The sequence below is a fragment of the Alligator sinensis genome, unplaced genomic scaffold (assembly GCF_000455745.1).
Source record: "Alligator sinensis unplaced genomic scaffold, ASM45574v1 scaffold858_1, whole genome shotgun sequence".
Lineage (NCBI taxonomy): Eukaryota > Metazoa > Chordata > Crocodylia > Alligatoridae > Alligator > Alligator sinensis.
The window spans coordinates 1,444,486-1,471,211 of record NW_005842079.1 but is presented as its reverse complement, the minus strand read 5'-3'; the positions used below and the strand labels follow the sequence as shown (position 1 = coordinate 1,471,211).

The 26,726-nt window shown below is 47.9% G+C and overlaps 1 protein-coding gene and 1 long non-coding RNA gene across 2 annotated transcripts in view; one reads left to right on the top strand and one right to left on the bottom strand.

Annotated features, from left to right (window-relative positions):
• CACNA2D2 (calcium voltage-gated channel auxiliary subunit alpha2delta 2) overlaps positions 1–26,726 on the top strand; it is a 750,433-nt gene that overhangs the window by 301,703 nt on the left and 422,004 nt on the right. The gene's annotated exons all lie outside the window — the stretch shown is intronic.
• LOC112550320 lies at positions 16,300–23,469 on the bottom strand. The gene is made up of 3 exons (XR_003094100.1): positions 23,356–23,469; positions 20,361–20,417; positions 16,300–16,501 (listed from the first exon to the last, which is right to left on the bottom strand). It is a non-coding gene; the product is annotated as an uncharacterized LOC112550320 (long non-coding RNA).

Genomic DNA, 26,726 nt, shown 5'->3' with positions numbered 1-26,726 from the left:
GCCCGCGGGCCCCAGCCGGCAGCAAGTGGAGGGGAGCTGCTTACCCCTGCGGGGCCTGGCTCATCAGTGAGCCGGGTCCTGCCGCAAGGGCTGTGTGCAGCGGGGCTGCCCCAGCCGCACCTGATTGGACGAGCTGGAGACGGGCTCTGCCCCTTGCCCCCGGCATGTGGCCAGGGGAGCTGCAGCATGACCCGCGCCCAGCCTGCATGTGTGGTGGATGGAGGCATGAGGTAAGTTCCCGCACGGAGCTGGGGGCGCCTCGGGGCCGAGCCGGGGCAGACGGAGGCACGGGGTAAGTTCCCATTTCATTGTCACTTCCCGCAACTTCATTGGTGTCAAAGGTCACGTGACATCACTTCCTGATGTGATGTCACTTCCTGTGAGGTCTTTTCTATATGGCTCGCCGGCCCACTGGGTGATAAAAAGTTTGTGATCCGGCCCCACATTCAAAAAGGTTGGACACCCCTAACTTAAGTCAAGCAGAAGGATACAAAACGGAGTTTTCAAGTTGCTTACAGGACGAGGCTAACATGGTTACATTTCACTATTATTACACTCTATGTTAACATCAGCTACATTAGTTCAGTTCACTGCCACTGCAAGGACAGGAAGTAGTTGCTAAACTGTGCTCAACTCTCACAGTATTTGTTCTTTTCTTTAAAATCTCAAGTCCTGGAATCTTGCAGTTTTGTGAAAATCCTCAGCTTGCACTTGACAAAATATTTCTCTACTGAGAGTCTTGTTGTTGTGTAGGAAATCTTGAAAATGTTACCCAAGCATACCCAAAAGGATTAGAAACCTGAAATCAAATCATAGTATCAAATTCTAGGTTCTTTTTGTTAGTCACATCAATTTTAAGGTAATTTTTCACCACATCCTTTTTTCTTTTGTGGGCATGTGATTTGAGGCATGTGATCCTGAGGAGCTGGCAACACTGAGATCCTGAAACTTGGTGTGTTTGCTTGTGACTCGATACCATGAGATACCTGGGAGAGTCCTGCAACTCCCAAATGACTTGAGGTATGTTCCCTCAGTCACCAGTAGCACACTGGGTTCTACAATTGGTAGGTCTCACCCAGTTTAAGGTTTTTTCTATAGCGTATGACCTGAATCAACAACACATTTACACACGTTCTTAAATCTCATTGAAATCAACATGACTTAAGTGTGATATCGATATTGAATCAAGACCTTCACACTGTCCCTCATACTGAAATTTTAGGGAACATCCTGATCTGGAAATTTTTAAGGGTAGTGCTTTACTTCAGCTCAAAGGCCCATTCTGTGTTTAGTGTCCCATTGCACTAGCATAGTTAAGGCACTCCATTTTCTGCCACAAGTGACACAGAAGGGAATGATGTGGCTTGCTTAAAATCCGGCTACTTCTCATTCCCAGCCCAACGGACTTCTGCAGCTGGGTCAGGTGCCGGGGTGGGGGAGAAAATTGTTCTGAGTCCAGAGCAAAGCGTAAACTTCAGGCCTCTGGTTCTGTAACAAGACATTTTAACCCTCTCCCGCCATATGCTGCTTCTGCCCTAAAGAGTACATAATGTATCCCCCACCTCCATTTAAGCAGCACCAGCCAGTGGAGGTAGCACGCAATACATGACATTGTCATTTGGGATGCTTAGATTCTCATTTTGCTTCACAGCTCACATGGCACAGGCTTCAACAGGACTGTGACGGACACACATCTGTGGTGCTTTATTTATTTTTTTCCCCTTGTTCCTTGGAGAAATTAAATTCCATTCCCCCAAACAATAGCAAAAGGCCTTGAGGAGGTATTGATCTGTAGCAGAGCCAGAGAGGGCAGTATTTGTGTCATAGAGATGATCTTTTGTGAGAGAAAGATAATTACCAGATCATAGGGACACTTGCTGAATAGGACAACATTAAATGGGCATCAAGGTGAAGGGCGCTGTTGTCTGTGAATGAAGCATTAAAAGAATGTTTTTCTCCTGGGTCAGTACAGTTTGCAGCCACCCCTTCTTCCCTCTTTTCTCTGCCATTGCCATTTATTCTGATCTGCACCTGATCCTTGCTAATTCTCATTTTTGTTTGGACTTTCTTTTTCTCTAGCCTTCCAATTACTTTTTGCTTTTTTTCCCTTTTATCCCCCCTGGCATTTTGTCTTGTTTTTTTTTCACAGTGACAGGCTGACAGTATTAGCCTAAAGCACACCCACTGTATTATCAGGGCTGCTCCAACTGACTCACTGTCAGTAGTTTGTGGCCACACTAAGAGATAAGGGAGGTGGAAGTGGCTCTGTAGAGAAAGAAACTGCCATGTGAAATGAACTATCCTAAGAGAGGAGACCTAGGAGCAGCCATGTCTGGCACATGAAAACTTGAGCTATACTTCGTAGTTTCCTGTTGATAAATGCAGTCCCCAGAGAAATGTTGGTTTCCTGATTCTACACAGTTTGTGGACTGTGTAGTCATGCCAGATCAACCTAATTTCCTTCCACAATAAGGTGACAGGATGGTGAGGAGAACAGTGGATGTGATATGCCTTGATTTTAGAAAGGTTTTTGACACTGTCTCCCATGACGTTCTCATTAACAAATTATAGAAATACAGACTGGATAAAAGTACTGTAATGTGGATATGTAAGTGGTTGGATCATGGTGCTCAACAAATAGCCATCAATGGCTCAATGTCTCATTGGGCAGAGAGATGAAGTGGTTCCTCAGGGGTACATGTCAGGTCTGATATTGTTCAATATTTTCATTAGTGATTTGGATGATGGGAATGAGTGCACAAAGCATATTTATGGATGTGCAGATACTCTCGAGAGTAGAGCTAGAGTCCAGGGTGACTTGGGTAGATTGGAAAAATGGTCTGTAGTCAATCAGATGAGATTCAACAAGAACAAATGCAAAGTCCTGCATTTTGGAAGGAGGAATCGCATGCACAAATGCAGACTGAAGAATAATTGGCCAAATAGGAAGTGATAAGTGTGCTCTTGTTGCAAAAGAAGCCAACAGAATACTGAGCTGTATTAGCAGAGGTGTTAGTAGCAAATTAAGAGAAGGATTCTTCTACTCTATTCGGCAGTGGTGAGGCTTCACCTGGAGTACTTTGTCCAGTTTTGGTCACCTCACTTCCAGTAGGATGTGGACAGATTGGAAAGAGTTCAACAGAGAGTGACAAAAATTATTAGGGTCTTGGGAAGTAAGACATGAGGAAAGGCTGAAAGAACTAGAGTCATTTAGTCTGGAGAAGAGAAGACAGAGGGGATTCGGTAACAGTCTTCAAATACTTGAAGTGTGATCATAGAGTGGCTGGACATGGACTTTTCTTTGTAGCCATTGGGGACAGGACTAGGATCAATGGCCTCAAGGTGCAGTACAGGAACTTTAGGTTGGAGATTAGGGGGAAATTTTTAACTGAGGGTGGTCAAGCATTGGAATAGGCTGCCTAGAGAAACTGAAATCTCTATCCCTAGAAGTTTTCAAAAGAAGGTTGGACAGACTTGGCTGGGATGGTTTATTCAGGGACTATCCTGCCTTCAGCAGGGGGCTGGGCTAGACGAACTTGTGAGGTCCCTTCTACCCCTACTTTCGTATGATCTTGTGGTTGTCTAAGTGGCCATTTTGGTTGTCTATATGGCATTTTGGCTCTTATAGACGGGTAGAAAATTGATCCTGGACACAGCGTGCCTATACATGTCCTTGGGGTGGGGGGCATTCTAATTAGAGCAGTTCCTGGAGAGCATCTCTAATTAAAATTCTACAACACTACTTGCATTAAGCCCCCACATGTTTAAAAATGGCCACTGGGGCGCTTTAACTAAAGCTCATTCAATGAGCTTTAGTTAAAGCACCCCAGTGGCCATTTTTAAACCTGCAGAGGCTTATACATGTGACATTGTAGCAATGCTATAGCATTCTGTCAAATCCCCGCCTCAGTCTTCTCTTCTCCATATTAAATAAGCTAGTTCCCTCAGCCTCTCCTCATAAGTAATTTGCCACAGCCCCCGAACCATTTCCATTGGCCTCCACTGGACTCTCTCCAGTTTGTCCCCATCTTTTCTGTAGTGAGGACCCCAAAACTGAACACGGTACACCAGATGCGGCCTCACAAGTGCCAAATAGAGGGGAAGAATCACTTCCCTTGATCTTCTGGCAACACTCCTACCAATGTAGCCCAGTATGCCATTAACCTTCTTTGCAACAAAGGCACACCGCTGGCTCATATTCAGCTTATTGTAGACTGTAATCCCCGGGTCCTTTTCTGCAGAACTGCCGCTTAACCACTTGGTCTGCAACCCATACTGGTGCATGGGATTGTTTCATCCTAAGTGCAGGACTTTGCACCTGTCCTTATTGAACCTCATGAAATCTCTTTGGTCCAATCCTCCAATTTGTTGAAGTTGCTTTGAATCCTACCCTCCAGCATATCTGCTGCTCCCTCCAGCTTGGTGTCGTCCACGAACTTGCGGAGTGTGCACTCCATCCCATCTTCCAGTTCGTTGATGAGAGTATAGGTTGTAGCTGTGTTGGTCTGAGGAATCGTTGATGAGGCATACAAGGTGACATGCATTATCCCAGGTCACCCAAACACCAGTGACACTTTAGAATTAGAATCGGGGTCTCCTCAGTCCTAATATAATGGGCTAATACCTATGGCTACTTTGCTGTACATGCTTGAAAATTTAAAGATTCAGCATAACTTCAGTGAATAGGAACTTCCTGAAAACCTGGTTTTTGCCTTTTACTTCAAAGGTGTCCCCTTCTCCAAATACTGTGCGAAGTGAGGGACATGGATAGGCCATCCCTGGCCAAATCCCTGGACTCCCCCCACCTCTGGGATGGAACAGGTCAGCTATTTACTGGTGCACTGAAATACTACACAACCATTTAGGAAATGAAATGAAGGCATCACATTATATCTGTTTGTAGCTGCACAGGGAACTTTTAGTAGGCAGAGTTGAATTATAGTACAATCTCACTAATGACTGGGAGATCTACTGCTAACTGAATTTTGTGAATTGGCAAACTAGCACAATGAAAAAAGCAAAAATTCATCATAAATTGGGCTTTGTTCATTGCTATTTGTTATATACTTTTAAATACTTGCTAAAGCATTATAAATGGATTGTGGTATATTTTGTAGGAATACTGACTTCTTAGTAATTTGACCCCTCCTAAGAGAGCACAGGCTCTGTAACTAAGATGAGACAGAAACAGCCATTTCAATGAGCAAGAATTATAAGGCGTGTAGTTGGCAAGTGGGGAGGATTAGGGAAGTTCTGCTCTTTCCCGTATGCAAGAATATTCTTTTTCTGGCTCTCTCTCCCACTAGGTGGAGTTGTGTTTTGCGTCCTCATTGTCCACAAACTTCTGTCCATCATCATCTCTTTTGAAATACTGAGTTTCTTAAGTATTGTTTCATACACTCACTCCATGTATTTGTGGGTCTTTCCTTCTTTTTCCTGCTCCTGACTGTCATGGCCTGAACTTTCACACAGTCCTCAGGCCTTCTGTCTCCATGTCTAAACCATCCCAGTCTGCTCTCGATAAGTTTTTCCTCTGTTGATGACATTTTTGCTGGTTGCTGAACCGCCTTGTTTCTTACATGGTCTCTCTTTCTTACTCCCCAATTCCACCTCAGTATCCTCATCTTCATCATCCTCATCAAAGATACAACAGCACTGGCCTTATTACTACCTTGTAGACTTTTCCCTTCAAATGAATTGACATGTCCTTAATACCATCCATGTACTCAACAATGTGCTTTAGCTTTCTGCCTTGCTTGTATATAGGTCCCTTAAGGATTTGGAAAATTTCAGAGCCACAGTCTTTAGCATCATGGCTGCCATAAAACAATGAACACTTTCCAACTGTTTCCACACAGTGAGGAAAATAACATAATGTTTCTCATTACATAGAATAGGAAAGAAATGTTGCATCTCAGGGTCTAATCTAGTGCCTATTATAATCTGGGCAGGTCTTTCCATTGACTTCAGTGGGCTTTGAATCTGAGCCTCTGGTGATGACAGCTGTAGTCATTTTGAGCTTCTGGCCATGGCATGTAGCACTTTGCAGTGGTTTGTGATCTTGCAGCTATTGAACCCGTAGCTGAAGGCGGAATAGGAAAACGTGTGAGCCTGGAACAGAGCAAGGAAGCATGCTGTAGTTTCCACATACCTGCTGCCAGTTTCCTCTAGCCAGGCAATTTCCAGCGGCCCTGTCATCCTGGCATTGTTAAGGGCCTGCCATAGCCAGGCAAACATTGGCTTCACAGTCTGACTAGCATGGTGTGAAAACAACAGAGAAAAAGAAACCTTGTTTCTTAAAAGGGAGTGAGAGAGGGAAAGACCATCGCAGTTATTGAATAAAATCCCAACAATTTAAAAAAAACCTTTTTAAAATATTGTTGCTATGTTTCCAGCTGTTAAAATCTGCCATATTTAGTTATCATAATAACAAAATGCCGAGGCTGATTTGAGCAGCAGGGAGGCAGCCCCATTATTCAGAAGGGTTTTTAAATGATCGGGTTTTCTTCATCACAGTAGTGCTCTCTTGCCTATTAAAAATCTCTTTGTTGTCTTGGCACCTCTGGCCTGTATGACTGATGTGGCATCTCCCCATTGGCTGAGGGCTGTGGAAGCGCTTAGCAACACTAAGGTCCCACGCTGTTTGAACAAGATGCTGAAGAAAGATGCTTTACAGGCATCTTTAAAAAGCAAAACAAAAAGGCCTGTTGCCTCAACAGGAACTTTTAATATTGGAAAAGTTTATTTTAAAAGAGAGGGCAAGTGAGCAAGAGCTGTGCTGCTGCCATGCTACTCCATTCTGTGTCTGCACGGCTCTTGGATGATGATCCCCTGGAAAAGGTAATTGTTAAGTTATTTAATAGCTTCAAGACACGAAAGGGCCCTCACTCAGCCAGCGTGCAATACTGGTACGTTTAAGGAGAATAGACTGGCTGCCATAGGTGACTGAAAGGAAGTCACATCTTATCATAACTAGGGGTCCATTTAAATCACAGAGAAACTAAGCAATTTTTGTGCGGGTTTTGCAGCATAAATAGCAAATTCTATGGATATTTCCTGGATGTACTCTGGTGGCCCTGCCGCTCAGTGCTGATTGGTGGAGAGCCCTCAGCGGGCAGAGAAGTTAAGAGGGAGCAGCTGCCATCTTGTTTATTGGCTGCCCTTCGTGCAGTCCCACCCCTCGGTGCTGATTGGAGGAGAGGCCCCAGTGGAGAGAGGAGGGATATGGGGCAGCCACTTCCCTTTTGTGCCTCCCTGCCCTCTGGCGCCTCCCCCCAGGCAGACTTCAAGGCTGGGCTGCAGTAGTAGTGAAGACTGCTGGCTCCTGCTGGGGAGCCAGCATTTTATTTGTATTAAGTTTTTTTTTAAGTTGATTTTGCAGACAATCCCAGATTTCAGAGTTTTCATGAAATCCACGGAATTGTGAATTGAGTAGACCCTTAATCATAATTTTGTAGGGCAGGGGTGTTCAACCTTTTTTCCTAGTGGTCCAGATTCATAGTGCCCAGTGTATCTACAGGTTGGATCCAGCTGGTGTTCCCAATATGGTGTCCAGGGGGCCACAACAGGGCCCCATCCAGCTGCATAGAGGGAAGTGGGGGGGCAGCTTGGTCCCAATCCAGCTACATGGGAGAAAGGGGGCCTTGGCCTGGCCCCATGGGGGGTGCGGGGGGAGTGTGGCCCAGTCTCAACTACACTATGTGGAGGGAACAGGTGTGGCCTGGTTCTACTCCACCATGCAGGGCTTGGGAATTCGGCAGTAGGAGAGGGTGGTGGTCAGTGGTGACCCCCCTGAGAGCGCTGGTGCACCCCCTGACAGCAGCATTCCCAAGCAGGGGGTCAGGCAACAGTGCTAGTGTACCCCCTGAGAGCGCTGGCTGGGGAGTGTGCCAGAAGCAGTCCCCCGTGGCCAATCCCGCCTATGCGGAAGTGCCAGCGGTGTGCCTGGAAGTGCAAGTGGCGTGCTGCTGCCAATTGTGGGTCAGCAGGATTGACCACGGGAGGATTCCTTTCCCTCCACCTTGTCGCTGACTGTCCGCTGGGGGGGGCAAGTGCCCCCCTGACTCAGGAGGCACCAGTCGCCCATGGTGGTATTAACTACCACTGCTCCCCAGCTACCACGCTTTTCAACCCCTGGGGAGCCCTGTGAGCTGGATGCTATGGCTCAGGGCCATGTCTGGCCAGGAAGCCAGAGGTTGAGCATGCCTAGTATAGAGTTTATCAATAGTGAAAGGCCAGATTCTAGGTACTAGATGCGGCAGGGGTCAGTGCTTGTATTTCCTTCATACAAAAGAGTATTGCATGTGTGTAGCTACATCCCAGAGGCAGTGGCCAGGGCTCCATCTCTTACATGCTGATTGCTGGAGGCCAGCTCTGGAGGAATGTACCTTGCTTCTTTATAAAGTAGATGCAGAAGCCACTCCTGAATTCACTCCTAGCACCATGTGCAAGTCTTGTTATGCTTATCTCTGAAGAATGTTGAGAATTTCCCATATCTCAGAAGCCATCTCTTATGCAAGTGCAGATGCAGACATCTTTGGCTATTCGAAGATCGCAACATCAGATTCAAAGCCAAGCTCATGGTTTATCAAGCAGTTGTGGACCTTACCTTACTATACAGAGCTGAGACATGGACAACATACAGGAGATGCCTCAAGTTGCTGGAGAAATATCATCAACACTGCCTTCGGAAGATCCTTTGAATCCAGTGGGAAGACAAATGCGCCAACATTAGTAGTGTTTTCTTGCAAGCATTGAGGCGATGATCATTTGACTTCAAGTTTGCTGGGCTGGCCACATCACCTGGATGCCTGACTCCAGACTTCTGAAGCAAATTTTATTATCCCAGCTCAATCAAAGTGTATGCTCAAGAGGAGGGCAAAGAAAGTGCTTCAAGGACATTCTCATGGCCAACTTAAAAAAATACAACATCTACATCAACTCGTGAGAGCCTATCACCTAGGACAGGGGTTGTCAACCGGGGGTACATGTGGGTGAATGGGGACAGAGCGCCACCACCCTATGCTGCTGCTTCCCAGGAGCAGGGCCGGGGGAGGGCAGGGCAGCGGCTCCCCTCTGCGGGCCACACAGGCACCGCCTGGCTGGCTGGATGTAGCAGGAGGGAGCCCGCACGCGGCGGCCACCAGCACCATCCACCACTCTGTGTGGCCACATGCAAGCCCCACTGCTCTGCGTCCAGCCACTACCCCCATCCCCCTCCCTCGCTGTGCCAGAAGTGTAGCGAGAAGGGGTACACTCCTTAAAAAAGGTTGATAAGCCCTGGCCTAGGGCCTTCCCAAACCGAAGAAGAGTTTGCTGCAAGGCTCTCAGTACTTTGCTGTTTATGCCACAGGGATCTCAGTACTTTGAAACAACAGGAGATGGAAAAGTGAGAGCAGCAGAAACGGTGTGTTGTGGACCAAATCAGAAATCCAGAGCCATCCGCCCCTCATGGAAACACATGCCAAAGTTGGAATAGAACCTGCTGATCCTGGATTGGCCTTGTCAGCCGTCCTTGGACTCACAGATAAGATGATCATGGAAGACAATCATCCTTGACTGTGAGGGATTTCCGATGATGTCTGTCTAGGTGCCTTGCAGCCTAATGCCACTGATGTGGTTCAGGTCCTGCTGCAAAGGTTCCAGTAGCCCCCCATACGTGCATTTGTTGACAAGGACAGTCAGAGTGATTGTGACAATTCATGTGGGCAGAGTAAGGTGGATGGATGAATTATCACATAATATGGTGCATATCTTTTTTCCAACTAAAAACAAACTACCATATTTATGTGAATATAAGACAAGTTTTTTCCTCCAATCAACACAGGGAAAAAGTCCCTCATCTTACATTTGCATACAAAACTACATTGTCTATCATTAAACTGCTACTAAAAGCAGCATGTGCTTAGTAATGGAAACCAACTATAAAGTTGACTAAGTTCAGCCAACACTGAGCATGACTATAAAACACATTTTTGTGTATGTGCACAACACCAGGCCTGGAGGTACTGCAATACGAGGCTGGTACCAGGAGGACAAAAGCCAGCTCTAGCCTCTTCCCCATGGTGCCAAAAATGCTATATTTGATCTTAGCCAAAAAGGTTTTGATGCTGATGGGAACCTTTCTTTTTTGGAAAAATTTTGTATTCTAGGTCAAATTAGCCAAATCAGTTCTGAATCCTTTCAATTGAGCAAAACTCGATTGTTCAAACACAGTATGTGGTGCTACAACTGACAAGTATCCTCCACCTCAGACTTTTCAGCCTGGGGCTTCACATACTCCCAAATCCATTGGCAGGCATACTAAGTGCAGGCCAAAACTTGGAGGCTTGGGGCTTAGATGCCCCCGAGTCTCACTTGCCCTTAGCCAGCAGGAGCAAGCTAGGGAGGTATCCCCCATTTGCATAAAGTAGGCACATAGGTGGTGGAAGGCTGGGGCTAACAGGGCTTAGGCCCCCAAATGCAGGCAGCCCAGGTGTGGGCTTTAGGCAGCTGCAGCAGGGAGGGGGAAGGAAGGGGCACACACAAACAGAGACAAGCAGCTGGAGCCTGCAGGCAGCCGGGAACTCAGCCTGGCTTGGCAGTATGTGGAGCGGTGCTCAGCAGGTAAATGTGTGGATGGGACGGGGTGTGGGGGGCCAGACCAAGGCCCCTGAGGGGGAGGAGGGTGAATGGGGCCCTGGGGTGTGTCATAGGATGCCCAGAGCTTTGGTGGCTCGTGTGGGGGGCTCCCACATCCTTGGGGCAGGCACAGGGGATACTTGCCCCCTGATCTGTATGTGGGGCGGAGACAGCTGCCACTATGGGCTGCACTCCGCACCCTGCTGCCAGTGCCCTGGCAGTTGCATGATGCCATGGGCCTCCCACTGCTGGGTAGGTGCCGCAGTCAGTGCATAGGAGGCACGTGGCATCATGCTGTTCCCTGGGCTCCAGCAGCGGGGTACAGACCCCAGCCTGCAGAGGCAGCTGCCTCCACCCCACGCACAGATCAGGAGGGCACATGCCCCTTGTGCCTGCCCAGGGGTGCACGTACTGGTGGGAGCCCCCCTGCACCCCTGGACGAGCCGCCTGGGCTCTGAGCGTGCCACAACCTGCCCCCGGCCCCGGGGCCCCATTCACCCCAGCCCCTGCCCCTGTCTCTGCCCCACTCCTTCCCTTACTGGGGGGGGCCTTGATCTGCCCCCCCACACACACCCCTTCTCTATGACAGACTTACTTGTGGAGGGGGCATGCTGGTAGCACTCAGCTCAGAGCTTAATTGTGATGCTGCAGCTGGTGGCTCTGGCATGTTAGCTGGGAACCAGTTGTTTGATTGCCATGCTGGTTGACACTATTTTCCTTTATGGCTAAGTAAATGATTCCTTTACTGGGAATGCTGAGGGATGATCAGAGAAACATTATCAAGAGTAGGTAACAGATAGGATAATTGTCTAAGAAAGGATAGCTTGATTAATGGAAGACCAAGGATTATTAACACATTTGGAATGAAGATATAAGCAGGAATCAGGTAAATCATAATGAGCCATGAAGTCAGTTGACTTTCTCAGCTTCTCATGAATAGAAATGCAGCTGTCCTTGCCATGCCGTTTGTTTTAAACTTTGAGTGAAACAAAAATCAAAGCAGGATGTGATTGTTCCAGTCCCCCCTCCCACCTCCAAATCTACCCCTGGTCTGTAGCTTCCAGAAAAGGAGAGGACCCAAGTGATTCAAAGAGAACAGATGAGAGAGGTTCAAAGCTACTGGAAGAAGCAAAAGATCAGAGCAGCCTGAAGCACATCAGAGAGGGAGGTCATGGAGGCCTGAAATGAGAGGAAGATCTAAGAATCCCTACTTAAGCTGAGCCAAGGTGCCATGCCTGCCTTCCTCAGAGGATAATGCTGATATTCCAAGCTCATTCTCTCCTAAATGTTGCCCTGATGTACCTGGCTGGGTGTCATACACAAGGGGGCATTAGCTTCCATTCTGCATTTCAGGCCTCTCTACTGCACACTGAACCAGTAGCTCTGAGGAGGCTGATCACTGGTCTCTTTGATGCAGCTGCTGGATCCTGGGCAGGTAGCTGCTCATTGTCATGCTAGTGCTGCTAAGGCAATGACTCTCAATCAGGGTGCCATGAGAACTTTTGAAGGACGCCTCAGCATATGAGGAGATAAATGCAGGCTCAGGCTCCTCCTTTGCTGGCCACTGCTCTGCCTTTCTGCAAGGAGGTAAGTATAGTAATACATAATTTAAAAAAATGAGGTGGTGCTCAATTCACAACACTTACGGAGGGGTGTCTGTAGTCAAACTGTGGATGCCTCAAGTGAAAAAAAAAAGCTGAGAACTACTGTTCTAAGGCTAACGTTGATTCAGCATTTGCAACTGGTAGCCTAGAGTTGCAGTGCAGCACTGCAGCTCAGAGCTTAATTCTGATGCTGCAACTGGTGGTGCTAGCATGTTAGTTGACTATGGAAAGTGGGAACCAGTTGTTTTATTGCCAAACTGGTTGACACTTGTTTCTCTTTACAGCTAAGTACAGACAGTGAAGAGCCTGAGGCTGACTTGATTCCATCTTTGCAGGTTAGTCTAAGCTGCAAAGATTAAACTGAGAAACATCTCGACAGACATTCATTTTTGATTCAGGAAATGCAACCACATTACAGTGGTTCAGGCCAGAAGCCAGGGGGTGCTAGAGCACAGCTCTCTGGCATGTAGCCGGCGCTGGCTGTGTATTCGCTTCATCTCCCTGCTGCCCTAGAGGTCTCTGAGATTTGCCGTCCAGAATCACAGTAGCAGGACTCTGCAGGATTTCTCATCACCTCCTCTTCCTGCTTCCAGGGGCCTCTGGGATTTGTAGTCCACAGTCACAGCTATCAGTAAGTTTTTAGTAGGGACAAGGAAGCTCTGTACTGGGGGAAAGGAAATTTAACCCCCTCTGTGCCCCAGACCCCAGCTGGGGCCTCCCCTCCCCTTCTCCCCACAACCCTTTTCTGTTGGAGCAGACGGCACAGCCCAGCCCAGGGCTAAAAAGAATATTGGGGGGGGGGGGGGACTGGGATTTAACTTGAACCAGGAAGGGGTTTGGGACAGAAGTTTCATAAACCATTTTGACCCAAATCAGTTAAGTCTGATTCTGCATTCAACCAGGTTTATTTTAAACCCATTTCAGCCATTTTGAAATTGGTTTATGTGCATGAACTTCTGTTCTGTTACGGGGTTAAACCAGTTTCTGATCACTTAAACCGCTTTATATGTAACTTTTGTCCCTAGTCTACAAGTCTGTTTTCTTTCCCTCCGTTTTCCCCTCATTCCTGACATGCTGCAGCTCTTGTGCAGGGTACAGCATTTCTGCAAAGTTTAATACAAATTCCCAGAAGAGTTACAGTGCTTTGAAAACGTGTCTGGGATACACTTTTGAAAATGCTTTCATCATTTATTAAATAAAAATATTTATTCTGTAAGTAGCACCTAAATGTCAGTTTGGACTGTGTTGGGCACCGTACAAAAATATATCCAACAACAGTCCCTCAAGGCACCGATAATCTAATAACTCATCCTACCCCCAGAATACCTTACTAAGGAAGCTCACATTTCTTCCTAACTTCTTCCTGTTGACTTGCTTATAGAGCAATGTCTTTTCAGGACGTATTTCCGAGGAGAGTAAGGAGGGCGGGGGAGGTTACCAGAGAAATGACAAAGGGATGTGATGAAACAGAAAGATAAGGTGTGGCCACTCACACTAACATAGGCAGGCAAGGGGCACATGAAGGCAGAGGTTTAGAAATGAGACCGTGGAAGGCTTTGGAAGAACGTGAAAAGGAGGAGGTGTCTGTCTTGGAGCAGGTCCCAGGAAAATGTAAGATGCTGCTTTGAAGTGATCCTATGAGTTAAGCAAGCAAATGTAAACCTCTCTGCTGCTTAGTGACCTGAAGAAAATTGTAATTGGGACTCCGTGCAAATTGAGTCGAGGTGCTGAAATGCTCCTCAAAGGGTGGATGTGATGCAAAGTAGCAGGTTGTGGTACTTTGCGTTTTCCTTAGATCTGTCCTGTCCCGGTGTATCCCCTCAGCTCCCCTCTTACAAGCGTTCTTCTGTACGGTGGTTCTGTTATATTTGGTCGTGTTATATTTGGTCGAATGGGCCTGCATGGGGGAAGGCAGGAGGAAGAGGGAGAAGAGGGCTGTTAATGGAGGCAAAATGGGAGGGAATGGAAGGAGAATGGAGACACCCGGAGGGGCACATGGAAATGGATAGAAGAAGGGAGAGAGGATGGTCTGTGTTGAACTGTTAGTGCCTTATATCATAAGACTCATTCAGTTTTTCCATGTGGAGCAATTGGCCTGCTGCCTCCCTGTCTCTGCTACCTTGGCTGTTTTGAATGACATTTTCCATTAGCAAATAGCCATCATGCAATATTGAGGGGCTGAGAGTCCAGGGTGGGGGGCAGGAGGGCCTGACAACTATAGTGCAGGACGGTGAGCTCTGATGCAGTGAACTATTTCAGGGGCACTGCGCTGCAGTGACTGATATCTCTAGTCTCAGCAGAGCTGGCTGCTAAACACATTGCTCTCCTGTGCATGTGCTGGAGGTGCGAAAAGGACTGAAACTGCTTCAGCAGTGTTTGCCAGCCGGCAGGAAGGAAGGTGGCTACAAGGGAGGACAGCAGGCTGAGTGTTGGAACAATTGCATTTCAGGTGCCCAACCACATTAAATCCTTGTAAACACTAGTAATTGTATTATCCCCAGCTTCCACTCTTCTGCAGCATGCCCCCCAAAAGGTTACCTCCAGAGCACAGCATTGTGGGTAATGAGATGGAAATTGATAGAAAGACAATAAGCCTGTCTTGTGAGCAGTTCCGACGGGGGCCAGCTTTTAAAAAGTCAGTCTGATTGCCTCTCTGGCAATTTGCATAGCATTAACCAGAGATATTTTCTTTTTAAACTTGAACTTTTTTTTTTGCAGAGGTCACCTCAGACTAATTACATCCCCAATGCTGCTTTACAAAAGAGGGCTCCATGGATGTGATTACAGGGTTTGAAGTGCAAGGAGGAGACTTTCCTGGCACTGGGGAGGAGGGGCAGAGCCCCGTCCACATGAACTCGAGCAGCTTTTAATGCATAAATTCAGGTAGCTTAATTATAGGATTTTTTTATTGGAGGTTTTATTTGTATGGGTTCCAGAGCACTGCATTTGCATCAAGTGCAACAACAGTGTGTAAAGTTCAAACCCTTGGTAGAAATACACAAAAGAAGATCCATCCCCTAACCACCCTGCTCACTTATCTGCAGTCTTCTGTATGACATTCCCTGTGATGGATTGTGTAAGGCAAGAGAAGGTGATGAAGAACTCATCCCTCCCTTTTGGACTGTCAAATGATGAGGTGAAGAAGGATCCAAACAGGCAGGTCATTTTTATATTTCCTTCTAGGGTCATAGGATCATAGGCAAGTAGGGCTAGAACGGACCTCATAAAGTCATCTATTCTAACCCCCTGCTCAAGGCAGGATCATCTATGACTAAACCATCCTAACCAAGCATCTGTCTAATCTGCTCTTGAAAACTTCCAGGGATGGAGATTCCACAGTTTCTCTAGGCAGCTTGTTTCAATGCTGCTGTCATGAAGTTCTTCCTAATTTCCAACCTAAATTTCCTCTGAAGCAGTTTGAGGCTATTGCTCCTGTTCCAGTGTAAGGCTTATTTTAGGCCTTGTCTAAGCTGAAGTTGTACCAGTTTAGTTGGAGATGGAATTTTACAATGATTCTTTCAAACCAGGGCAAAATCTGGGAGGCAGACTGCACAGTGGAATTGACCAATTTCGCAGGAAGCAGAGTTATTATCCCAGAATAACTCCCTCATGTGCACACACTATTCTGGAATAAAGTCACTTTATTAGAATAATTAGTCTACTTCAAGAGTGTAGTAATTATTTGGGATTAAACTACTTTTAGCAAAAAACCTGTGTTGACACAATGGAGTTATACAGAAACAGTTAAATTATACCAGTGGGATATTTTTCTGCTTTAGCAAAACCAGGAAATTCATCCCTTGTCAGCAGGATATCTCTTATTTTTGATTGACACCATGTGTATTTCATTTTAGTTTCAATGGGTTAGGGTTGGGTGTAAATTCAATTAGAATAGAAGCCTTGTCACAGAGGGTTGCACCACTTGAAAGATCGGTGTAAATATGTCTACAGCCAATGCTTTTCAGATGGACATGAATATCCTAGTGTCAGTCCACCTCCAAAAAAATCAAAACCTTTCTTTCTGCTCAGTTGTCCTCGGCTAATTTTCAGAGTACAAGTTAAATGGTTCTGCTGCATAGTTTCTGGCCTCCACAGATCCTGGATTGTAAATCCGGTTATCCTGGTTACTCCTTTTGTCCCCCAGTTTGATTCTGGCAACCAATAAACAGCAGATTGCCATAGTCTGATGCTGGATGCTGTTTGAACACTGGGATTCCACTGTGCTTTACAGGTGGTATGAATAGTTAGTTTCTCTTCCTGGCCATTGAAGCCAGTGGCTGCAAAAAAACATTTTGAACAAAAGCAGCTTGGGTGAATGCTGTCTGAGTGCAGCCCTTGTAAAGTGTGAAGTCTTGAGGTCTAATAAGGCAGTTGTATCACTGAAAACTGCAGCAACCCAGTTGGCATACAACAGATGTTTGCAGCCCTGCCAGCCAGTGCAGTATTAGATTCTTAGGTGTATTTACACTACAGAAAAGTGTATGAGTTCTTAGCTTGGGCTAGCTAATCTGACTTAGCTAACTCAGAGAAATAACAGGAAAGGCAAGGCAACATGAGCTATAACTCATGCCAGCAGCTCACATTAAAGGAACCTGATACTTGAGATTGAATGCGAGCCTTCCTCCCCGGTCCAATTTTGACATAATCCCCTGACACTGTCTGTGGCCCTTCTGTATAGCACTGGCCCAGAACTGACAACAGAACTATGGGCCCAGTGTAATTATCATCCTTTGTTTTTCCTTGACTCTTTCCATAGCTCTCCCTATCTTATGGGGAGGGGTTTATGTATCAGGGCTTGGTGTAATTGAGCTTTGAAAAGAAAAAGGATGCAGGGAGTAATCTGTGTTTGATGTATTTTAAGATTATGTAGACCATGTGGGAATCTAAGAAACCCCTGGGCCTTTTTTGTCTTGTGCCATAATATGAAACCAAGAGAAAAGAGGAAATTTAAATGTAGCAAAGCATAAGCCAGTAAGAAGCAGTGCTCCTTTCCATAACCTATGGAGTTCACTGCTACAGGAAAGCACAGAGGCAAAAGTTCTGGCTGGTTTTAAAAGCCAGCTGGATAATTTTATGGCCATTAATATTGTTTGTAGTTATGCAGGGTATGATTGTGATATGAATAATCAAATCCAGTGCTTCACAGTATCAGCTGATTGTTTGCTGCAGCTGGAAATGAATCTCCTGTTACTACACATGAGATTGATTAAGAGTATTATGAGGAGTTTGTCTGTCTCCCTGGAAGTGTGCCTCAGTTTCCCCTTCTCTCAAATGGATTCTGACTCATAGCTCTTTTCAGTTGTGTCTCATTATCCCCATGTCCAGCTAGTGCAGGGGTGTCGCACATCCAAGAAAACCCCTTTGAGATCTGGCCAATCTCGGCCCAGTATCATGGGATGTAGAAGCTGAGGATCTAATCCTACCAGCAGCTCCCTCATCCATCCCAACACCCTTAGTTTCAGCCTTCACAAAGGATATATCTGGTTTTCTCCATGCACACATGCCATGGAGAAAACCACAGCCACAGAGATGTGATCCACAGAGATGCTCCGTCCAGCCTTTTGGGCTACTGGTGTTGCCACAGAGTTTGGAGGTATGGCCAGCAGTGGGCATGGCCTGCCACAGAATCCAGGACCTTGGAAGACATTGCCATGAGTGGCAGAGGGGCAAGTGAGGGCTGTGCCCATAAAGCCCTTCCTTACCTGCTGCCCCTTGTGCCACCTCCACCATAGCAAGTGGCCTCCTGGCCTGTGTGTGTTTGTCTCACTGTTGTAGGCCAGTGCCAGATGTGGCCCATAAGGAGTCTAACCACCCATATCTGGCCCAGGGCACAGGGCAAGTTTGGTTTTGACTTCAAGCACAGTCACCACCAAATTTGTTTCCCCAGTAAAGGTAAATGATAAGCTTGCCCTGGTGCTACTGAGTCTACTCTTGATGAATTGTAACTCAGCACTCAGGTTCTAACTTTGTTGCATCATTTCACGTCATCATTTCCTAGGAGAATTCATGAAAGCTCATATTAATGTAGGTTACTGACAGGGGGATGAGTTCATCATAGGGACTGTGGCAAAGCTGGCACTGGGGCACAGCTGCCCCTCTTATTGCCCTCCTTGGAGAGAACTTTACCTTGCTGAGACTCTCACATGCTATGACTTGATGGAAAATAATCAGTAGATTTCTGCCTCAGTGAGAGACGATACCTCATCTGGTCTGGATGTATCCCTTGTTAGACTTGTAATATCCCTAGATGCCTGTTAGCATGAACCTTATGGGGTCTGGATTGGAAACTCCTCCACCCCTACACTTCTGCCACAGGCCTCTGTATGGGTTCACAGTCCTACCAGACTCAGGCTTCGGTCATCACATCAATTGAATGCAGACCATCATGCTAGCCTGGCACATCTCCATAGCAAATCCCTGAACTCATAGCAGGAATTCTTGACAGTCCGCTTGGCTGCCTCTCACCCTCTTCCAGTGTGTGTGCCTTCATCCATCATCTGAGGGCCCCTCTCATCAGTTCCAGTGTTATTTTATCTCTGCCCGGAGGCGCATCCAGCCAGTCAGCATCAGGGCTTGCCTCCCAGCTGTGGCTCATGCCCCCTGTGGGAGGAGGGCCCACCTGACATGAGTTAGGGCCAGGACTCTTCTCCTGTGGGGCACAGTGCTCCCCAGGGCTTAGCACATGAACTGGACCACTTCTGGCCAGGACCTCCCTCACCAGTAGCTGGGGCTTCCAGTTTGCGGCATACTGGCTATGAGTTCTGCAGTGCAGTCCCTAGCACTCTGGCCATGTTGCCCTGAGCCAGTGGGGATCTTTACTGGCACACAGGTAAAGAAGAGCGGGTGAGCGGGGGGTTTCCCTCCTAAGCCCCCTTGTCCTGCTACACATCCCCCCTCTTAAGCTGTGAGCACCCCTGTCCCTTTGACTTATCTTTGGGATGTCCTCAGTGGAAGAGCTCTCTGAGCACTTCTTGGTTTTAGGTCTTGGGAGGAGTTCAGGTTCATGTTGACGGGAAAAGAAGTCGACAGCTACATTTTCCCTCCCTGGTCTGTATTCTTGTCTTAAAGTGGTTCAGCTGTAGTGCTAACATCCATCACATAATCCGGGCATTATCGGATTTGTAGCACTGTAGCTACTTGAGGGGCGCATGATCAGTGAAGAGTGTGAACTCTTGGCCTAACAAATAATACTGAAAAAGTTCCATTCCCCAATTGATGGCCAAACATTCATGCTATATGGTGGAATATTGTGTTTCATGGTCCAGGAGTCTGCGACTTGCATAGGCTACTGGCCTATTCTCTCTGTCGACCTTCTGTGTCAGCACAGTGCCCAGGGCAGTCCATGAGGCATCAGTTTCCAAGATGAATGGCTTACTGAAGTCAGGTGTATAGAATACGGATTTTCCGCACAGGGATTTCTTAATGTTTTTGAAAGCTACTCGGGCTTCTTTCGTCCATCTCACTTGACCTTGTATGCCAGTCATTGAGTGGGGTCGCCATCTCAAAGAAGTGGGGAATAAATTTTCAATAATAGTTGGGCAGGCCCACAAAAGACCAAACCTGTTTTTTTGCTTCTTGGCCTAATGTACATTTGCAAGTCCTCTACCTTGTTCATTATGGGCTGGATCTTGCACCGGCCTACCATGAAATCCAAATATTTAGTTTCCCTCTGGCCTAATTGACATTTTTTGGGGGTTGGCCATTAGACCCTTGTGATAGGGGGCAATGCCCTGAAGGAAAACTTACCCCAAAGGGAAGAGCTCCCGAGCCAGCGGGGTGCAGTTGCAAACCAGAACTCTGGTAGAAGCAAAACTGCAGCAGAGAAAACTGCTGCAGTCATGAAAGAAGGAAAAAAAAGAAAAGAAAAGGCACAACAGGTCCAGGAAGAGCCGGGTTCAGCTCCTGCCCCGTCATGAACCCATTTTATGGCAGTGTGCTGGCACTGATTTGCTGCCTGGCCCCTTAGGGCAGAGTTAAAAGCTCCGCCGGGAGTGGAGTCAGGAGGATTGAGAGTGAAGCTTCCGGTGGGACCAGAAGAGCCCCGAGGAGGAGGGAACTCCAGGGAGGAGAAGTGGTGGCTGCCCCAGGAGGCGCCACACAAAGAAAGGAAAATCCCACAAGGGCTAAAGTACATACCTGAAGACAAGGTGTGGATCTCGGATGACTCCAGATGGGAATGGATGGCCAAGAGCCCTGCAAAGGGAACACAGAGCTGGGAGCCTGGACCAAAATAACTACATAACAGAGAGGCAAGGACATCACTTGTAACAAGGTGTAACCCAGGGATAGCAGGGACCACGAGCAAGTCTTTGCTACAACGGGGAGCTCAGGCCAAGTGAGATCCATACTCTATTTTCCTTTAAAACCAAAAAATCCAAGACAAAAAAATTATTGCTGTAGCTCACCTTAGAGGTGAGCAGAAGATAACATTTTAAGGTTGGTGTAAGGCAGGGTGTAGGGGAGGCAGAGCCCTGAATCGGGAAATGAGATAAGCTTGGTTTCGGAAGATCCCACTCCCTCCCTCACCGCTGGGGCCTTGATCTGCCCCCCGATATGGCCCTTCCCCTCCTCCTGCCCCTCCCCCCACAGACTTATTAGGGGGGTGCACATGCATGTATGCACTCAGCCCCCCGAAATATTTTTTCATTCTCCACCTGTGCTCTCATCCTTCTCATTGTCATCATCGTCAGGTTGCCCATCCATCCCCTCCGTCTCGCCCCTCCAGAGACGTGAGGTTTCTGGGACCTCGGTTACCTTTTAGAAAACCCCTTTGAGATCTGGCCAATCTCTGCCCAATATCATGGGACGTAGAAGTTGAGGATCTAATCCTACCGGCAACTCCCTCATCCATCCCAACACCCTTAGTTTCAGCCTTCACAAAGGATATATCTGGTTTTCTCCATGCACACATGTCAATTTCGTTGGAGAGGCTGGTTTACCCATTCTGGCAGGGATCAATGAGGCTTTCACCAGGGTTTGAGTACACCCCTTATCTACATGCCCAGTACTCCTGGTCTTCCAGTGGCAATGCCATCATGGGGCAAGGCAGCAGTTTCTCAGTGTTGAAGCCAAAACTACAGTCCGTTTGCTCCGGCTTCACAGCCTCTTCCTTCACCTTGCGCAAGTGTGCTTTTCTCTATAGTGATCCTCGTTCATCCTGTGGCTTGGGTCACATCCAAGCCCTGTGGCCTTGTTCCCTACATGTGTAACATTGCTCTTCTTTCCATAACCTGCCTCATTTGGGTTTGTGGATTTCCAACAGTCCTCCTCGAAACCCCCGGCCGATGGGCAAAATCATCTTAGGTCTCCTCTCCAGGGCATTGACCCTTTCCACTTCGGTGAAAGCCTCAGCCAACTTTAGGGCTTCCTTGAAGGACTGAGATTGGTGCCTCTGGAACCACAGTTGAGTACCATCTGCAAAGTCCCCAGTAAGACAGTAATGTCTGTTACCTCAGCCGGGGACAGTACCACCAGTTTGAGCCACTTCTGGGCCAGATCTTTCAGGGCCTGCAACAAGACCCATGGCCGCTTTTCATCTTTACCTTTCTTTGCCCGAAACCAAATGTGATAACTTTGTGTGGACACCTCCATTCTATATAATATCACATCTTTCAATTTCCTGTAATCTCCAGCCTCTTCCTGGGACAGAGCCGTATACATGGCCTAAGCTTGGTCTCTCAGCAAAGGCCCCAGCTGATAACCCAATGCTCCAGGGCCCAGCCTGCAGCTATGGCCAGTCCACAGTAACTCCCTGAACTCATACTGGGAATTCCTGACAGTCCATCTAGTACAAAAATAAAGAAATCATGACATTTCTTTTGGCTTAATCCTTCAATTTGTCAGTGTAACCTAGACAAATTGGAAGATTGGGCCAGAAGAAATCTCATGGGGTTCAACAAGGACAAGTGCAAAGTCCTGCACTTAGGATAGAACATTCTCATGCATTAGTACAGGCTGGAGGCTGATTGGCTGGGCGGCAGCTCTACAGAAAAGGACCTGGGTGTTACAATGGACAATAAGCTGAATATGAGCCAGCAGCGTGCCTTTGTTGCAAAGAAGGCTAATGGCATACAGGGCTGTATTAGTAGGTGTGTTGCCAGCAGGTTAAGAGAAGTGATAATTCCCCTCTATTCAGCACTGGTGAGGCCACATCTGGAAGTACTGTGTTCTGTTTTGGGCCCCCCACTACATAAAGGATGTGGACAAATTGAAGACAGTCCAGCGGAGGGCAACAAAAATGGTGAGGGGGCTGGGGGAAATGACTTCTGAGGAAAGACTGAGGGAACTGGGTTTATTTAATCTAGAAAAGTGGAGACTAAGAGGGGATTTAATAGCAGCCTTCAGCTACCTAAAGGGTGGTTTCAAAGAGGACGGAGCTAGACTGTTCTCAGTGGTGGCAAATAACAGAATAAGGAGCAATTGTCTCAAGCTGCAGCAGGGGAATTTTAGGTTGGGTATTAAGAAAAACTTTTTCACTACGAGGGTGGTGAAGCACTGGAACATATTGCATAGAGAGGTGGTGGAAGCTCTATCCTTGGAGGTTTTTAAGACCCAGCTAGACAAAGCTTGGGCTGGGATGATCTAGTTGGGGATGGTCCTGCCTTGAGCACAGCGTTGGATATGTTGACCTCCTGAGGTCCCTTCCAACCCTAATTTTCTACGATTCTATGAAATGTTGGCAGTCTGCCTCTCCCCCTCTTCTGGTGTGTGTGCCTTCATCCGTCATCCAAGGGTCCCTCTTGTCAGTTCCGGTGTCTTTTATCTCTGCCCTGAGGTGTGTCCAGCCAGTCCACTTTGTGACTTGCCTTCCAGCTGCAGCTCATGCCCCATGTGGGAGGAGGGCCCACCTGGCATGAGTTAGGGCCAGGACTCTTCTCCTGTGGGGCAGAATGCTCCCCAGGGCTCAGCACATGAACTGGGCCACTTCCGGCCAGGGCCTCCCTCACCAGCAGCTGGGGCTTCCCAGACAGGGCTTCCAGTTGACAGCACGCTGGCTGCGAGTTCTGTGGTGCGGTGCCTACAGGTCCAGCTGCATCTCCCCACACCAGCAGGGATCTTTGCTGGCATACAAGTAAAGGGAAAGGGGGCTTCTCCCTTCTAAACCCCCTTGACCTGCTACAGGGACCATTACCTATATCTCGGTGTCAGCAGGGATCTGATTCAGATAAGCCGCAAATGATTTGTCCTGGATACAGATGATTCTGGTGTCTTAGTGCCTCTCCAGTGTATTTGCCCAAAGATTCGCCTCTGCAGTTTCCATTGGTGATCTGTAGGGACATACAGAAATTGCGATTTTGCAGAACTTGTGGCAATTGCAACATCTGTTATTACCTGTGAAATCTGGCAATACCTGCAAAGTCTGCAAAAACAAAACAAAAAAGCTTAAAAACTTGCTGAAAGTAAAATGCTGGCTCCCCCAGAGAGAGCCAGCAGTCCTCGTGACACTGCAGCTTGGCTGTGCAGCCTACTGAGGGGAAAAGGGGGTGGGAGGCTGCCAGCATGAAGGGGAGCCCAAGATGGCTATTTACCCCTGCCCCTCACTGCTGATTGGCTGAGAGAGCTTCCTGTTGTGTGGTCCAACCCCTCTCCACCAACCGTCAGTGAGGAGCCAGGGCTGCATGGTGGACAGCTCTCGCAACCAATCAGTGGTGAGGGGCAGGGCCACCAAGGTCCCTCTACCAATCAGAGGTGGGGCAGGGGGGCACCATGATCAGTGCACGAAAATGGTGGCCAGCCCTACGATCTCCCTGTGAAATCAGCTATCTGCCTCCTCAAGTTGGGTACACCCCTAGGAATCTGTATATCTACTGTCTGACCCAACAAGACGTACAGGAGATCAGTGTGTTAATCCAAGTTGCATGTATGGTGCATGACCCTCTGTTTCCATGCACTAGGTTAGCTAGCTGCACCTGTGAAATGATGTACCAGTCCCCTGCTGGCAGTTAATCTGTACTACCAGTTCCCTGGTAAACGGCCGTTGGTTATTGTTGCCCTAGTTCATGGCAGATGTAGCACCTCAGTTCATTCAGAGCTGGGGTAAGTTTAGGGTTGCAACTCCACCTGGCTGGGTCCTACTAATTTTTCCTCCATGAAACACCTGTCATGCTGAGTCATCCATGAAATCATCTTTGACAACAGCTCTCTGGCCACCTGCAAGTCCCACCGGAGAAAAGGTGTCTTCATTTGGTCCCTTGTTTGGGGCAGGTACCTTGTTCTGCCTCAGGTCCTTTTGCCATAACGTAGCCTCAAGTTGTCTGATCAGCAGCAGACAAATCTTTGTGCACACAAGCTCAGAAAGTGACCTCACTTGAGCTGGAGATAATTTGTACTTACTGTCTAGCTTTACCCATAACAGTAACAGATCTGCACTTGGCTTTCACTTTTCAGAGTAGAATGGGCTAGGCCTTTGCAAAACCTCTTTTTTTAAATGTACATACTACCACACTTATCTCAAGCTGCTACCACCATATCATGTGGCCCTGGTGGAATAGCCACTGTGTTGAGCTTGTGTGCTTTAAGCTTCCTGTGGGCTGAGTACATGCAGCACTGACTTTCCTTGGTTTCTCCAGTGTGCTTTCTGGGCACAGGCTCTGTCCATCACCCCTTAACAGAAAGGGGACCTCACAGCCCAACTGCCGTAGTCTCTCAGGACTAGTGCTGCCTGCAAGTACACCAGTAGTTTGAGCACACCATTTCCCAGAGTTCCAACCTTGGGGGTGTTTTGTGTTTAAGGGACAATGTTAGTGGAAGTAAATAGGCACAGGTTTTGTAAAGGTCCCAAAAGCCAATCACTCTCTGTTGTAGCTAGTACAAGAAATGTGCAGATGTGGCTCAAAGAATGTATGCCTGCATGCGTCCCCCTTTCCCAGGTTACTCCCCTTTCTTGAGTGTTCCTGGAACTTAGGTCAGAGTTCTCTGGGCACATCTACACAAGATGTTTTGCTGTGTAGTAGACTAAACTACTGCACAGTAAAGTGTTGTTGTCTACATGTGTGTGGCATTTACTGCACAGTAAATTAGTCTACTGTGCAGTTACCTATTACCTGTAAATACAGGTACTAGATTAACTGCACAGTAGTTACTGCACACTAGTGCTCATGCAGATGCTGACTAGGAACAAATTTGCTCCCCATCAGCCACACCAGCAGCAGGCCACAGGGACGGGGGAGTTCTCTGTCCTTAATCCTGGCTCTGCTCAGCTTCCAGCTCCCCCCAGGAGCCAGTCAGCACCAGGACAGTGTCACTTTCTCCCCCTACAACTCCACCTCACCCAGGAGCTGGGAGCTGAGCAGCATCAGGGCTGGGAAAATCTCTGCTTCCCCACTCAGCTGGGGACTCACCAGCAGCTGCCCCACTTGTGGGGCAGCTGGCAGCAAGCCCCCTGCTGGGCAGGGATTCCCCATCCAGCAGGGGGCTGGCCGGACCTTTCCCACCCTGGGTTGGGCAGGGCTTCCCTGCTCAGGAGAGGACTGGCCAGCAGCTGCCCCAGGAGTGGGACAGCTCCTGGTGAGCCCTGTGCTGAATAGTGAAGCCCCACTGGGCAAAGTGCTTCCTGTCAGCTGTATATCCCAATGTGCAAAGGGCCAGGAGAGCTCTGTGGGCTCCAGCAGCAGCTGTTTCCCAGCCATGTGCACATCAGGACTTCTTCTGATGTGCGTGGGGCCAAGAGACAGCTGCTGCTTCAGCTGGCAGAACTGTCCTGGCCCAGTGCACATTGGGGCTGGTCCCTATACCCCCTGCCAACCTCTTGCCTAGCACTGCAGGGAGCCTGGAGCTCCCCCTGTCTGCTGCTGGGGGCCAGAGCAGGGCAGGAGCAGCCCTGTACTAGGCTGCTCCCATTGGGAGCAGATTTGCTCCAAACAGGGTGTGCTTGTAGACACGCTCCTGGGGAAAGCTTACTGTACCACTGTTACACTGTGCAGTAAGCCTATATTGCATTAATAGAATGTGTAGACATACCCTCTGGGGACACCAGGATCCTGTCATCCTGCACGTGTCTTTTCCACTTGATCATAGTCTCTTTTTTGTGTACAGCCAATTTCCTGCTCCATTAGCTTGTCCAATGATTAAACTGCACTTCTCTGCTGCAACAGCAGGCCCCTCTCTCCCTCTCACCTGCCCAAGCTTCTTGTATCTCTGAAAGCCCCCCTGAGTTTCCTCCTGCACCCAGTTGAAATCTCTCAGGCTGTCTATGTTTTTTATATCCATCACTAACCTCTTACCTCTTTATTCTCCCATTTGGAGATTTTCTGCATTCCATGTCCCCAAGCCCTGCATAGAGGTTGGAAGAAACTGGCTTTACCTATGAAGTTCCCTTGTCTGGCTGGGGACACAGCTACCATGATGCTGCCTCTGCTACCAGGCTGGGCTGGGGCTTCACTCCATGCACCAGATTGGAGTAGGTCCAGAGCTTGCTGGAATGGAGGGATGGGGGGAGCAGGTGGAGGGCAGGGGAAAGCAGGTGGGGGGGGGGAGCAGGATCACAAGGCTTCTGGGAGGGCG